The sequence below is a fragment of the Rhinopithecus roxellana genome, chromosome 13 (assembly GCF_007565055.1).
Source record: "Rhinopithecus roxellana isolate Shanxi Qingling chromosome 13, ASM756505v1, whole genome shotgun sequence".
Classification (NCBI taxonomy): Eukaryota; Metazoa; Chordata; class Mammalia; order Primates; family Cercopithecidae; genus Rhinopithecus; species Rhinopithecus roxellana.
In genome coordinates, this window is record NC_044561.1 from 10,974,626 (window position 1) to 10,989,660 (window position 15,035).

The 15,035-nt window shown below is 42.7% G+C and overlaps 1 pseudogene; it reads left to right on the plus strand.

Moving 5' to 3' along the window:
• The first annotated feature begins 294 nt into the window (after positions 1 to 294).
• LOC104676890 lies at positions 295 to 651 on the plus strand (annotated as a pseudogene).
• Positions 652 to 15,035: the final 14,384 nt, after the last annotated feature.

Consider the following 15,035-nt stretch of genomic DNA (forward strand, 5'->3'; position numbering starts at 1 on the left):
AAAAAATGCCAACTCTAACTTTAATCTGAAGGAAATCTGACTGTCCAAATAGCTCTGTTGATATGTAACATGTGAATACATTATGTACTATGTAAAATTATTTATAAGACACATTTTAAAAGATTTTTAAAATACTTAATGTGCTCACTTTGTGCTATAACTTCTAACACTTCATCTCTGTGGTGATGACTTACTTGCAAGAAATGAGGGGCAGCAGGGTGCAGGTGCAGATTGTGGTTAGATGGGTTGGCTGACCCCAGGGTCCTCTGAGCTAGTCTCAGAATCGCTGTCACCATGACCAGTCAGTTGCAGGTGATCCAGCAGCTGCTGAAGGCTGAGAAGTGGGCCACTGAGAAGGTGTCAGAGGCCCACAAGCAAAAGAACCAGAGGCTGAAGCAGGTCAAGGAAGCAGCTCCGGCTGAAATTGAACAGTGCCACCTGCGGAGAAATTAAGAGTTCAAGGCCGAAGAAGCTGCAGCACTGGGATCCCATGGCAGGTGCAGCACTGAAGTGGATAAGGAGACCCAGGATAAAATGGCCATCCTCCAGACCTACTTCCAGCAGAACAGGGAAGAAGTCTTGAATAACTTCTTGGCCTTTGTCTGTGACATTCAGCCAGAAATACATGAAAACTACTGCCTAGATGGATAGGAGAAGAGAGAAGCACCAGTTTCATGGACTGGCATTTTAGATGCTCTTGTGGAATAATAAGCTCTAGCAAAGTTCTAGGTATATTCTTACGAGAAGGGATTGAATTATTTTATTATTTTGTACACAGTTGTTCCCTTCACTTTTTAGAGAGGAGCAAATTTACCTTCTTTGTACAAACTTAGAACTGAAGATTTCATCTTTTTATCTCAAGTTTCTTAGAAATTTAATAGCTATATGCTGTTTTTCTATGCCTTTTGGCTCAAGCAAAATGTATCAATGATGACTTTTTCCTTTTTAGATCTAATAAAACAACAACAACAAAACAATTATTTGAAGAAAGAAATGGGGGAAAAAAAGAAAAAAATGAAGAAAGGAATGGTTCAAATATTCCCCTCCTCCAATGCTTTATTGAAGTTCAGGGACTTTGTGAAAAAGTAGTAAATAGTTATTTGTAGCCTATGTAAAGCAGCAGCCAGTCTTAAAGTCACCCATTCCTTCCAACAGTTAGAACAGTGACTGCTAGTATAATTGTTTGGGCTGCTTTTAGTTTCTCTAAAAATTACTAGATGATAGGTTGGGCACAGTGGTTCATGGCCGTTTAATCCCAGGACTTTGGGAGGCTAAGGCAGGTGGATCACTTGAGGCCAGAAGTTTGAGACCAGCTTGGCCAAAATGGCTAAACCCCATCTCCACCAAAAAAATTTTATATATATAAATATACACATATAAATATGTACATATATACATATATAAACATACATATAAATATATATATTTTATATATATATATGTTTGGTGGCACACACAAGTAATCCCAGCTACTCAAGTGGTTGAGGCACGAGAATCGCTTGTCCTGGGAGGCAAAGGTTGTAGTGAGCTCACACCACTGCACTCCAGCCTGAGTGACAGAGAGAGACTAGACTCTGTCTTAAAAAAAAATTACCAGATAATAGAATTCAAGAATTTGTTACATATTATTACTTGGTGTACTGACAATCATTTAAAATTAAAGACTCTTTAATTTAAATTTGTCATCCAAACAAACCAGAAATGAGAGGCAAAAGACGTCAGAATAGCAGAAATGTTTTTCTGAAAGTTAACCTTTTAATGGCAAGAATATGTGAATAAAATCCAACTATCTTTTAAAATATTCATTAGAATAAAATGACCAAGTTTATAATTAATACAATAAAACATATTGTTTCTTATATAATTTAAAACATATTTCAGAATGTTTATTATTCTGCTCTCATCAAAATGATAAACTTTCAAGTGTATGTATAAGAAAACAACCACAAAATTCAGCAATACAGGAGATAATTTGAACAAATGGTGAAATATTTACTAACCTGAACACAGAAACTGAAAATTTCAGCAAGTAGGAGATACGTATTGCAGACATATTGTACTATTGTATTATTGTGTATTTTATGTGTTTTCTCTTAAGATAGTACACAGGTGGGTGTCAGCAGAAGAGAGAGCACAGGCCCGTCCGACGCCAGTAGCAGGAGTTAGTAAATGACAAACACCAGTCATTGATCACCATGCAGGCGTGGCTGCCCTCTTTGTCTCAGCTCCATGTGTCCCGTGTGCTCTTCCAGGGCCCCGCACTCTGTGCTCACTCAACCAGTCTCATTTTCTAGAAATAAGGGTCACCTCCTTCTGCACTGGAACAAGCAGCAGAGTCATGTGGATAATGTGGCCTGACCCCACCACCTCACATGAAAAGCCCCAAAAAATTATGTCTGCTGTTTCCCAACTTGCAGGGTTCTCTATTAGGGCTCTTGTTCCCGGTCTGGCCACTTGGCCTCATTTACTACTCTGGGTTTCTGTCTGAGGATGAGGGTGATGATTGCTGATCAGGATGTGGAAGGAGGCAAATGCTAACCCAGAGCATCTGCCCCACAGGGAAATAAGGCACAAGTCTCTTGTCTGATCCCACACTATGACCTCTAGACCCATTCTCCCCTCTTGTCACAAAAACCAGAATCAGGAAAAATTTCTGCAGGCGTTTCTCCATCCTGGAACAAGGATCTGAGACTCTTCACTGAATCTGTGACCTTCTATCTAGCCAATATTTATACTGAGCTCTTAAGATAAACATCTTAGCCTGGTCATTGCCACACAGGCAGGCAAGGCAGCTCAGGTGGAAAATACTTTTGGTCATCCCATGTGTTTCACGTGTCCGTGTGAAGAGATAACCAAACAGGCTTTGTGTGAACAACATGGTTGTTTATTTCACCTGGGTGCAGGTGGGCTGAGTTTGAAAAAGGAGTCAGCTAAGGGTGGTGGGATTATCATTAGTTCTTATAGGTTTTGGATAGGTGGTGGATCTCACAAAGTACATTCTCAAGGGTGGGGAGAATTACAAAGAAATTTCTTAAGGGTGGGGGAGATTATAAAGAACATCGATCAGTTTGGGTGGGGTAGAAACAAATCACAATGGTGGAATGTCATCAGTTAAGCTATTTTCACTTCTGTGCATCTTCAGTTGCTTCAGGCCATCTGGATGTACATGTGCAGGTTACTGGGGATATGATGGCTTAGCTTGGGCTCAGAGGCCTGACATTCCTGTCTTCTTATATTAATAAGAAAAATAAAACAAATGGTGGTGAAGTGTTGAGGTGGCGAACATTTTTGGGGGTGGTATGGAGAGATAATGGACAATGTTTCTCAGGGCTGCTTCGAGTGGGATTAGGGACAGCGTGGGAACTTACAGTGGGAGAGATTCAACTGAAGAAAGATTTTGGGGTAAGGGGTGATATTGTGCAGTTGTTAGAAGGAGCATTTGTCATACAGAATTATTGTTGATGGCCTGGCTACGGTTTTGTATGAATTGAGAAACTAAACGAAAGGCACAGGGTCCGATTAAGAGAAGGAGAATATCAGGTATTAAAGGACTAAGAATTGGGAGTACCCGGGACATCCATTTACAGAGTGTCAAAGGGGGTTCAGCACAATTATTTGCTTGGTTGGCGAGTTTTTGGGCTCTATCCTTGAGTTTTTTTTTTTTTTTTTTTTTTTTTTTTGAGACGGAGTCTTGCTCTGTCGCCCAGGCTGGAGTGCAGTGGCCGGATCTCTGCTCACTGCAAGCTCCGCCTCCCAGGTTTACACCATTCTCCTGCCTCAGCCTCCCAAGTAGCTGGGACTACAGGCACCCGCCACCTCACCTAGCTAGTTTTCTTTTTTTTGTATTTTTTTTTTAGTCGAGATGGGTTTCACCGTATTAGCCAGGATGGTCTCGATCTCCTGACCTCGTGATCTGCCCATCTCGGCCTCCCAAAGTGCTGGGATTACAGGCTTGAGCCACCGCGCCCGGCCTATCCTTGAGATTTTTTATGTTGTCATATACCAGGCCAGATTGATTTAGGTAAAAACATTCTTCATTTAAAAATATACAGAGTTCCCTCTCTCTCTCTCTTTTTTTTTTTTTTTTTTTTAGCAATGAGTAAGTCAGGACCTCATCAAATTTGGAGGAAAGAGAAAAAAAAGTCTCCCCATCCCCAGCACTTTGACACTTCCTTGAAATTGGATTACATATGAGACAGAAACAAAGAAGAAGAAGAAGGCAGGTGTCATAATGACTCTCAGGAGCCACTGAATCTGTGTTCATGATGCATTATTGTGCCAGTTGCCTCCCACTTCTTGTGAAGGCCTTTCTTTATTCCTTGAGATGTGCTCACAATGAAACAGCTACAGGCCTATCATCTGCTTGCCTTGCCAGTTATAGCAACCATGAAAATAAATCTGCAGCATCATATATAGCCTGAATATTCTCAAAAGATGATCCCAATAGCTCTAATCACAAAATAAGTTTTCCACAGAGTAGTCATATGTACATGCTCTCAGCTTATGTAAACTTGTGTTTTTATTGGTCTTAAAGCAAACTTTTTCCTAACATTGAGAAAGGAACTAAAGTCCTCTGTCATTATATGAAGAAAGATACAGCATCTAATATTGTGAATTTCTCTATTTTAAGATGTTTTCAGACATCAAGACTGGATGATAAAATTATGTAACAATTCATAACACAAATTTAGAAATGAAAACAAGGTTTATACTATACTACTAACACATTTTGTTTGAGCATGGTTGTCTTATAACTTTTTGGTAGTTGAATGAAAATAACCGCTACTTGTGAGAAAACTGAAATAGACTAGGACATAGAAGACAGAGACAGAAAGAAAAGGTACATTAACTGTGCCACATGGCAAAGAAAGTTTACAGTATGTAGTCATTAAATGTACTTGCTTATAATTATATAACCAATGATGTATAATTTTAAATGCAATGTAGTCAAATTCAGAATGTTTTATACTTAATGTATGTTTCTGAAAGAAATATAAAATCTTTTGAATGAGGGAGATACTTTATATGTGTAATTACTTATAAATGGAGAAGATTTTTACAATGGTTTGTACACTTTCGCTATAAACTATAATTCAAGAGATTCAGTAAGAGTAGCTTTTTGTAACTTAAATATGCTATAATTTCCTTGCATACATTTTTGCCTTTGATCATGTATTTTATTTAACCTGCTAATATGGTAGAGAATGTACATACAGTAAGATTACAATAAGAATTACTAAAATAATGGTCCATGACAAATTTAGTTTTAAGTGCAATGGGAAAAAAATGTTTAATAAAAACAGAGATATTCAGTATGTGGCTTTTCATAGTTTGTCTCCTGTATTATTCCTATCATTTGTTCTGTGTTTCTAAGGTTAAGCAATATTAAGATTAGGTACAAGTGTTGTAATGTGCTTTTAATTTTTAAATGTAAATGTATCACATGCCAATCATATTCAAGTTATGTATGATTTTAATAATTTTATACAGGTTGCTTTGAAAAGAGAGTAAATTTGAGTTAATATAACCAATAATCACAGAAATATTTATAGTGCAAATATTCTCAGCAATATTCAAATTGTTGGTTAATTCAAAACAAAGAGATACAAAGCAATATTTTGTATAATAATTTTTATCTAGCTTATGTTATAATATTTTAAATTCAGATTGTCACATACCATGATATAATGTTTTTTTTTTGTTTTTTTTGTTTTTGTTTTTTTTTTTTTTTGAGACGGAGTCTCGCTCTGTCTCCGGGGCTGGAGTGCGGTGGCCGGATCTCAGCTCGCTGCAAGCTCCGCCTCCCAGGTTCACGCCATTCTCCTGCCTCAGCCTCCCGTGTAGCTGGGACTACAGGCGCCCGCCACTTCGCCCGGCTAGATTTTTGTATTTTTTAGTAGAGACGGGGTTTCACCGTGTTAGCCAGGATGGTCTCGATCTCCTGACCTCGTGATCCACCCGTCTCGGCCTCCCAAAGTGCTGGGATTACAGGCTTGAGCCACCGCGCCCGGCCCATGATATGTTTTTGGTTTTGTTTTTTTGAGACAGTCTCGCCACTGTGCGATCTCGGCTCACTGCAACCCCTGCCTCCCAAGTTCACATGATTCTTGTACTTCTGCCTCCTGAGTAGCTGGGATTACAGGAGTGTGCCACCATGCCTCTCTGTTATTATTATTATTTTTTTATTTTTAGTAAAGGCAGGGTTTTGCCATGTTGGCCAGGCTGGTCTGGAACTCCTGGCCTCAAGTGATCCACCCACCTCCACTTCCCAAAGTGCTGAGATTACAGACATGAGCCACTGCTCCAAGCCCTGATACAATGTTTGAAAGTAGTGGGTGAATGATGCATTTGAGATAGTAGAGACCTATTTGGAGCATTAAGTGAATGCATCTTATTCTCTTGTTTAAGAATATATTCTTTACCATTCTATGCAATGGTTTATATCTGCATATTTTCTAGGGCTGTCTACATGATACACAAATATTTGGATACATATAGAAATAAAAGTCACTCATCTAAAAACTTTTCAACCTGACACATAAATTCGGGTTATTTGAAAATGGAATGGTAAAGTGTTACTGAAGAACTTTTACTATGGTTCACATTTGGTAATATTTGCCTAAAACAAAACCTTTTAAACCTTGATTTCATAATGTAAACATCTGAGGTCTAAATTAATCAATAAAATAATTTTTGTGTTTTATATTAATTATATTTTATTTTGATGCTGTCTAATTTCACAATACATTTAATACTAGCTAAGGCTCATTAGAGATAAACTAGTGAATTATCATCCCATTAAGATAAATTTTGATTCAAGGAAGTAACATCTTAAGTTTACTATATTTAAATTTAGGAGGAATTTACTAAATCAAGTACCAAGATTTTATTTCTGCTACTAAATGGAAGATATATGTAAAATTTAAATACATTCCATTACTCAATTTATTCTTTAATGTCATGAGAGTGAATATACACAGCATATTTTACACGGAGCATACAAAGCCTTATCTTTATTGACTTACAAGTAAAATATATGTATGTATATATAAATAATTATATATGTAATTTAGATATTAAATGACAGAATTTACTTATTTACTTGTGTATGATGGAATTTGATTCTAGTAATTATTCCAGGTACAGTAACTGGTTGAAAAAGGGACATGAAGTAAACTGGTATGCTTAAAAGTAACGACATCAAGTGAATTCATTATATTGTCTCCAAGCAAGGCAAGACCACCCACATGAGATAAGGAATGAGAGGCTACTTATTTTGACCAAGTTAGCTCAATGACTTGGGGAACCAAGGACTCCATGCACATGGATGCTTCTTTTGTACTTCCACCCCTGCCAAGAAATATGTTTCCACTGCAATATTTGGGAACCCATTATTTCCCAATTGATGCTTTCATTTTCATATAAGACAACAGTTGATACTCCAAAATCAACTTACATTTTAATTAACCAAATACAATGTTCCTAAAGACAAAGAGAAACATTTCATAACAATAAGAGTTAAGCCAACAGGAAGATAGGGAGTAGGAAAAAACAGAGAAAATCAATAAACCAAAATCAAATGCTTGAAAAGATAACAAAATTGACAAATGTTTACTTAGGCTAAGCAAGAAAAAAAGAGAAGAGACTCAAGTTGCTAAAATCAGCAATAAAAGAGAATCCATCACTGCTAGTAATACAAAATAAAAATAAAAGACAATGTAATGAAAGTCTTACGCTAAAAAAATTAGATAGCCTAGATAGAATGGATGAAGTCCTAGAGTGATACAAACTAAAGTAGACTAAAGGACTAAGGAGAAATAGAAAATCTTAATAGACCTACAGAAGGTAAAAAGATTGGATTGTAATTTTAAAAACTTGTAATAAAATTCCCATCTCAGGTAGTTACCACTCTGAGAAATTAATATCAATTGTTCACCTACTCTTGCAGAAAATAAAAGGGGAGACAACATTACCCAACTCATCTTATAAAGCCAGAATTACTCTGACACCAAAGCTATATCACAAAACAATATGGACCAGTATCTTTCTTTATTTTTTTTCAGAGAGAGTCTCACTCTGTCGCCCAGGCTGGAGTGCAGTGGCCCAATCTCAGCTCACTGCAACATCCGTTTCCCAGGTTCAAGTGATTTTCCTGCCTCAGCCTCCCAAGTAGCTGGGATTACAGGTGTCTGCCACCACGTCCAGCTAATTTTTGTATTTTTGGTAGACATGGGGTTTCACCATGTTGGCCAGACTGGTCTCGAACTCCTGACCTCAGGTGATCTGCCAACCTCTGCCTTCCAAAGTGCTGATATTATAGGCATGAGCCACTGCGCCTGGCCCATTATTTAAATAAAATTAAAAATCTTTAACAAAATACTGCCAAACTGAATCCAGCAACACATAAAACAGATTACACACTATATGCAGATGTGATTTACCCCAGGAATGTTACATTGATTTAATATTTGAAAATCAATGCATGCAAAAACTGTATTAATAGAATAAAACACAAAAATACGTGAGCATCTCAATAGAAAGCATTTGAGAAAATATTACACATTTTCATCACAAAACACTCCAGAGTTATGGACAGGAAGATAACTTTCTAAAGCTAGTGGTAGTTATCCATGAAACCCACAGCTATCATTATACTCATCAATGAGAGGGTGAATGACTAATCAGAATGACCACTCTCGCAAATTCTCCCTTTTTCACCTTCCTGCTCCCATCATCCTCTTTTGCTCCTCTATCTTTCCAAAAACATTTTCCCCCATCTTTTCCCAAAGCCTTCTCCCCTTTCCTGCTGCTCACCACCCTTTTATCGCCCTTCATCTACCCCAAAACTTTTTTCCTCACCCCCCAACCATCTTTTCACAATGCTTTCTCCCCACTACTGCTCACCAATCTCTTTTCCCCACTCCCACCCGTCTCCCATATGCCACTCTTTTTTCACCCTCCATCTACCGCAAAACAATTTGTCCATTGCCGTTTTCCCAACCCTCTTTCCCCTGCTGCTCGCCACCATCCTTTCCCCGCTCCATCTACCCAAAAACTTTTCTTCCCACTGTCTTTTCGCAAATCCTTCCCTCCCTCCCGCTCACCCATTTTCCCCACTTTTACCAACCTCTCTTTACTTCTCCCACTTGCCACCCACTTTTCCTCCTCCATCTACCCAAAAACTTTTTACCCACCATCTTTTTCCCCACCGTTTTCGCAAAACCTTTTCTCCCTCCTGCTCACCCTGCCGTTTTCCCCCCTTCAGTTTGCCAACCTCATTTCCCCCTCCATCTACCCAAAAACGTTTTTTTCCCATCTTTTCCCCATTGCCTTTTTGCAATGCCTTCTCCCGCTTGCCATCCTTTTTTCCCGTTGGTACTCACCACCCACTTTTCCTCCTTCATCTACCCCCAAACTATTTTCCCCCTCTTACCACTCTGGTCACGCTGCAATTGCCATCTCGACCACCAGTCACAGTGAGGCCAGCCGCAGTGCCCCAGGCTCCAGCCTCCAGCACTTGGCAGGTGTCTTCCGCTTCTCCTCTGCCTTCAAGTTGGGCAGGGAGCAGCTCCCTAGCCAAACACTAAAGAACCCGGCATGGTTTGACTCCCCCAGCCTCAGCATGCTTTATATGTGGAGTTATGCAAATGAGTTCTGGGACTACATTTTTCTGATTGGATGAGAGAAAAATCTCTAGGCCTACTCTGATTGGACTTTATTATCATGTTCTGATTGGATGAGGGCAAGTCTTAAGACAACCAATCAGAACATGATAATAAAGTCCAATCAGAGTAGGCCTAGAGGTTTTCTCTTATCCAATCAGAACATGTGGTTCAGAAATTCATTTGCATAACCTCCCTATATAAAGCATGTTGGTGGGGGTGGGAGGGGGGCCGCGCGCGGACGGAGTCTGGGTACTTCGGGAGTTTCTGTATTGCATGTACGTGCTCGGCTTAGGGGAGGAAGAGGAGAAGAAGGGGAGGATAACTGCGGCATAGCAGCTTGCTTCGTTGCTCTTGGTCGTAGCGCCGGAGACTGCAGCCACCAGAGCAGTAGCAGAGTGGCCCACGGTGGCAGCACGGCCAGAGTGGTAGGAAGGCCGTGGGGCAGGTATACTATCAGAACTGCACTGCCTGCCTGCGGTGGGGGCCGGTTGGGGGCGCTATCTGGGGTTGCATTGCCTAGGAGGATTCTGGGCAGTATTGGGGACTGTGTTACCTGCGGAGGTAGAACAAGGGAAGGGGGACCGGGGGATGCTATTGAGGGCCGGGTTAGGTGCGCCATCAGGGGCCGTGCTGACCATCAAGGTGGGTTAGGTGTGTTATCGGGGCAGGGGCCACTATGGGGGCTACCCTGGCTGTGGCTGGCGGGGGTGGGGGCACTTTCTGGGGCTGCACTGCTGGTGGTGGGTGGCGTGTTAGGGGCGCTATCTGCTGCAGTGTTGTCTGTGGCGGAGGGTGGGTTGGGTGTGCTATCCGAGGTTACAGTGCTAGCAGACAGGTTTAGGGTCACTGTTGGGTGTTGCACCGCGTGTGCCAATTAGTAGGTCGGGTGTCCTATTTGGGGCTACAATGCCGGCAGTGAGGGGCGGGTTAGGGGCACTGTTGGGTGCTGCACTGCCCATGGCAAGGAGTGGGTTGGGTGCACTATCAGGGGCTGCACTGCCCAAGGCAGGAGGGTGGGTGCGCTATCCCGGGCTTCACTGCGCATGGCGGGGGGCTGGTTGGGGACGCTATCACAGGTTGCTTTGCCAGTGGCAGGGGGTGAGTTCAGTGTGATATTGGGGACTACATTGCCGGCTGTGGGGGGTGGTGGTTGGGGGCGCTATCAGGAGCTTGCGCTGTCAAGAGAGAGGCGGGTTAGGTGAGCTATTGGGAGCTGTACTGCCGGAGGTGGGGGGACGGGTTAGGTGCGCTACTGGGGGCTAAACTGCCCACAACTGGCGGGGTTTGGGGTCTCTGTTGGGGGCGTTGCACTGTCAGAGGCGGGTTAGGGGCACTATCAGCTGCTGCACTGCCCGTGGCGGGGGTCAGGTTGGGGGCGCTATCGGGTGCTGCAGTGCTTGTGGTCGGGACGGGTTGTGGGCACTGTTGGTTGCTACACCGCTGGTGGTGGAGTAGTTGGGGGTGCTATTGGGGTTACACTGTCAGCGGTGGCGGACAGGTTAGGGGTGCTATGGTATGCTACACTGCCATGGAGGGTAAGGGGTGGGGTGTTGGGGGCGCTGAGGGCTGCATTGCTGGCAGTGGGGGGCGGGTTAAGGGCACTATTGGGGGCTGCACTGCCGGCAGCAGGCAGCAGAGGTGCCAGTGACAGCAGTGGCCTCCATGGAAGGGACCATCCTCCCCTCCATGGGCTCCAGGCTTTACAAAGTGATCTCCTTCTCTTCGTACTCAGTGCAGAGGGTATACAGTGTTTCTGCAGGAATACTGAGCACGGCAGGGCCCCTCACACCCGCCGTGTTTATCTGGCTTACCTCCTCTTGCTCTGTGTTGTGGAGACTGCCTGGTACACGGGGTAGCGTGCACAAGGTCGGGGACAGGGCTCTCTGGGTGGAGGCGTCAGGAATGAGAGCCCGCACTTGGGTGGTGAGGGCTGGCTGGGTCTGACTTTTTGCTGCTCCTGTTCCCCTAGGAGCGCAACCCCGGTAGGCCCAGTGATTCCTGTGGAGTGGGGAGCCGGGCACTGTGGTGTCTCCAGTCCCCACCACAGGCTCCAGTTCATGGTCAGCTTGGGTTGAAAGGAGAGGGTGGACTTTGGAGGGTGGGTGTCAGTGCCTTCGCCTGAAACTGGCACCTGACACCCAGTGGCCAGCATGACCAAAGTGAGGCTCTAATGCTACCACTGCCTGCATCTGTCCTAGGTTTTTCTGGCTTTGCCCACCCAGTTGTCCGTGCCCACCTAGAGAAGGAGGAGGGGCCGCCCTGCTGCTTGCTGGAGGCTGGAGTCTGCAGATGGCGGGGTACTGTGGCTCACATCGCTGCGGTTGGTGGCAGTGATGGAGACTGCAGCGATGGAGACTGGAGACTGCAGCTCGACCCCAGCGATAGGAGGCTGGAGGTAGGAGGGTGCCCGTTGGTGGCCACATGGTAGGATCCTTGTAGGGTGGGGCTGGTGCATTGAGGGTGACAGCAGTGGTGGTTGTATTGGCATGGGCATTAGTGGTGGCAGCAGCAAGTCTGTGGGCCGGGAAGGGGGTAGTAGGAGGCCTGTGGGGCCCAGGCTGGCCTGGGGTGGGTAGGAAGCAGTGGGTGCTGCGCTGTGGGCCTTGGTGGCAGCGATGGAGGTGCAGCCAGGGCGAGGAGTTGTTCTCCCCTTTCTGCAGTCCTTGGAGGGCGCCTTCTTCTTGCTGGCTCCTGAGCCAGGCATGAGTGGCAGCATTGTCTCATTCTTAACAAAATTTAGTGGGTGAGAATTTGTATATCTTTTTTCTTGTCTTTTGTTGTGTTAATCTTGGACTTTTCCAAATATCATGAATCAGGGAGGGAAGAAAAGGTATCATAATAGGCTTTCTAATTCCATCACCTGTTCTTCTTTCTTCCAGTCTATTTTTTCTTATCACCATCGTCTTGTTCCTCTATTTTCTTACGCTGCTGCTATTTCTGGTTTCTATTCTTGTTTCTTCTCCTGTTCCTCCTTTTTGTTTTCTTTGTCCCAAGCAATGGCCTTAACAAACTGAAACTGAGTTAAAAACAAACTACTTGTCAGTGTGTTGTACTTTTATTTTATTTTATTTTTATTTATTTATTTATTGAGACAGAGTCTCGCTCAGTCGCCCAGGCTGGAGTGCAGTGGCGCGATCTTGGCTCACTGCAAGCTCCGCCTCCCGGGTTCATGCCGTTCTCCTGCCTCAGCCTCCCAAGTAGCTGGGCCTACAGGCACCCACCGCCATGCCCGGCTAATTTTTTGCATTTTTAGTACAGACGGGGTTTCACCGTGATAGCCAGGATGGTCTGGATCTCCTGACCTCGTGATCTGCCCACCTTGGCCTCCCAAAGTGCTGGGATTACAAGCGTGAGCCACCACGCCCGGCCTGTGTTGTACTTTTAAAATAATTGGTCCATTACTGTGTTTTAGAGATGAGGAAACAAAGTAGTTGCATAATGATTTAGTTACTTGAATAGCTATGCCTTTGTGATCCTGTTAATGCATTTTAAGTAGTTATGCAAGGAATCAAAAAAGGAAACATTAAATAAAATACTGGTAGCAGTCATTTCATCTCTCTACCATATAGTCTGAAGATAAATGCAAGTCATGGGGGCAATAAGTTCCAATTTATAAGATCATTAAGCGAACCACATTTTCTTCGTTTTATTTCTCTGCCACGGTTTTCAAGAGCGTTGTCATTTGCATGAGCAAACCTCGTGCGTCACCACGTCTTAGCAACAGGGAAGGGGAGGAGGTAGGATCGTGTGTATGTTCTAAGGCAAAGATTCACAACCAAAAACAAGGCTTTATTAACTTTCACCTTTAAGAACCTGCAGTGTTGAGCCCTGTTTTATTCCTAGTATTACTGCCTTTGATATGAACTCTCTTAAGTGATCCCTTTAGAAACTAATGCATTCTATTGACTACTTTAAAGAAAGTCTCTGTTGTATCATTGTTTTCAAGCCCACAGAAATGTATAAGGCCTATAATTTTGACACTTTTTAATTATTTTTAAGGTTATGATCATGTAAAATACTGTTGATACATGTGAAAATACACATAAATACTACTAGATAGCTTATTCTGAAGAGACAGTGTCTAAATTTTTGTCCAGAGTAGATTGGTTACAGTTTCTTAGGTGTATTTGTCAATACATTGCCTCAGTGTTTTAAAGTGTATGGAACTTTGAATATGCTGTAACCTCATAGAGTCCTTTGTTTATAGGGTGTTTAATATTTCTAAAGACTAAAGATGTTACAGCTCTCTTTAAGGTTCAGTAATATTAAGATTGGAAATTTACAGGGTTACAATCCAACAAATTCAGAGGAAAATTGTTAAATTATATAGGTGTAGAGCAGGAAATGAAACCCAGGTTCTAAGCTCTAAGTGGGGCCATGAGCTACCATACACCATACCATCAGTGACTGGGCATAGAATTGGAAGAATTACAGGATGGTTCAGAGAGTGAGCTGTAGAGTCTCACCCTGTGTGAACATGAATTTATGTATGTATGTATGTATGTATTTATGTATTTGAGACAGAGTCTCACTCTGTGTGAACATGAATTTATGTATGTATGTATGTATGTATTTGAGACAGAGTCTCACTCTGGAGTGTAGTGGTGTGATCTTGGCTCACTGCAACCTCTGCCTCCCAGATTCAAGCAATTCTTCTACCTCAGCCTCCCCAATAGCTGGGATTACAGGCACACAGCACCATGCCCGGGTAATTTTTGTATTTTTAGTGGAGTTGGGGTTTCACCATGTTGGCCAGGCTGTTCTCGAACTCCTGACCTCGTGATCCACCCACTTCAGCCTCCCAAAGTGCTGGGATTACAGGCATGAGCCACTATGCCCAACCGTGAACATGAGTTTTTAAACTGCATGGTCCTTTGGGGTCCAGCTTCTCCATTTGTACAATGGGGACAGTACTAAGGTTTTCTTTTTCTTAGTTGACTGAATTATTTCCATAGTCTGTCATCTTGCTACTCTTGTTAACCCACATGAGAGGACCTAAGGTAATTTCTGACAGCCTGGGACTCCATGTGCAAAACAGAAGGTGCCACAGACCCCATTTTAGGAGAAACCTTTGTTTTCCTCTTGGAACCCCATGAACCGTAAGCAGACAGGTCCTTCTCAAAATCTAAGGCTCTGCTCTGTTTTGCCTTGCTTTAGCCGACTTTTTTTTATTTGGGTGGGCATCAAAAATTAGGGGAGAGAGATCTAAAGAAAGTTGTGGATATGAACATGTGTTTATGGTAAGATAGGTTATGAAAGAAAGAAACCTTATATGAGAGAGGGTCTTGTATGGCAAATTCTTGTCCTAAAGTAGAATGACTAATTATTTAGGAAAGCAGGAAATATAAGACAAGTCAGAAAGTCATAAGA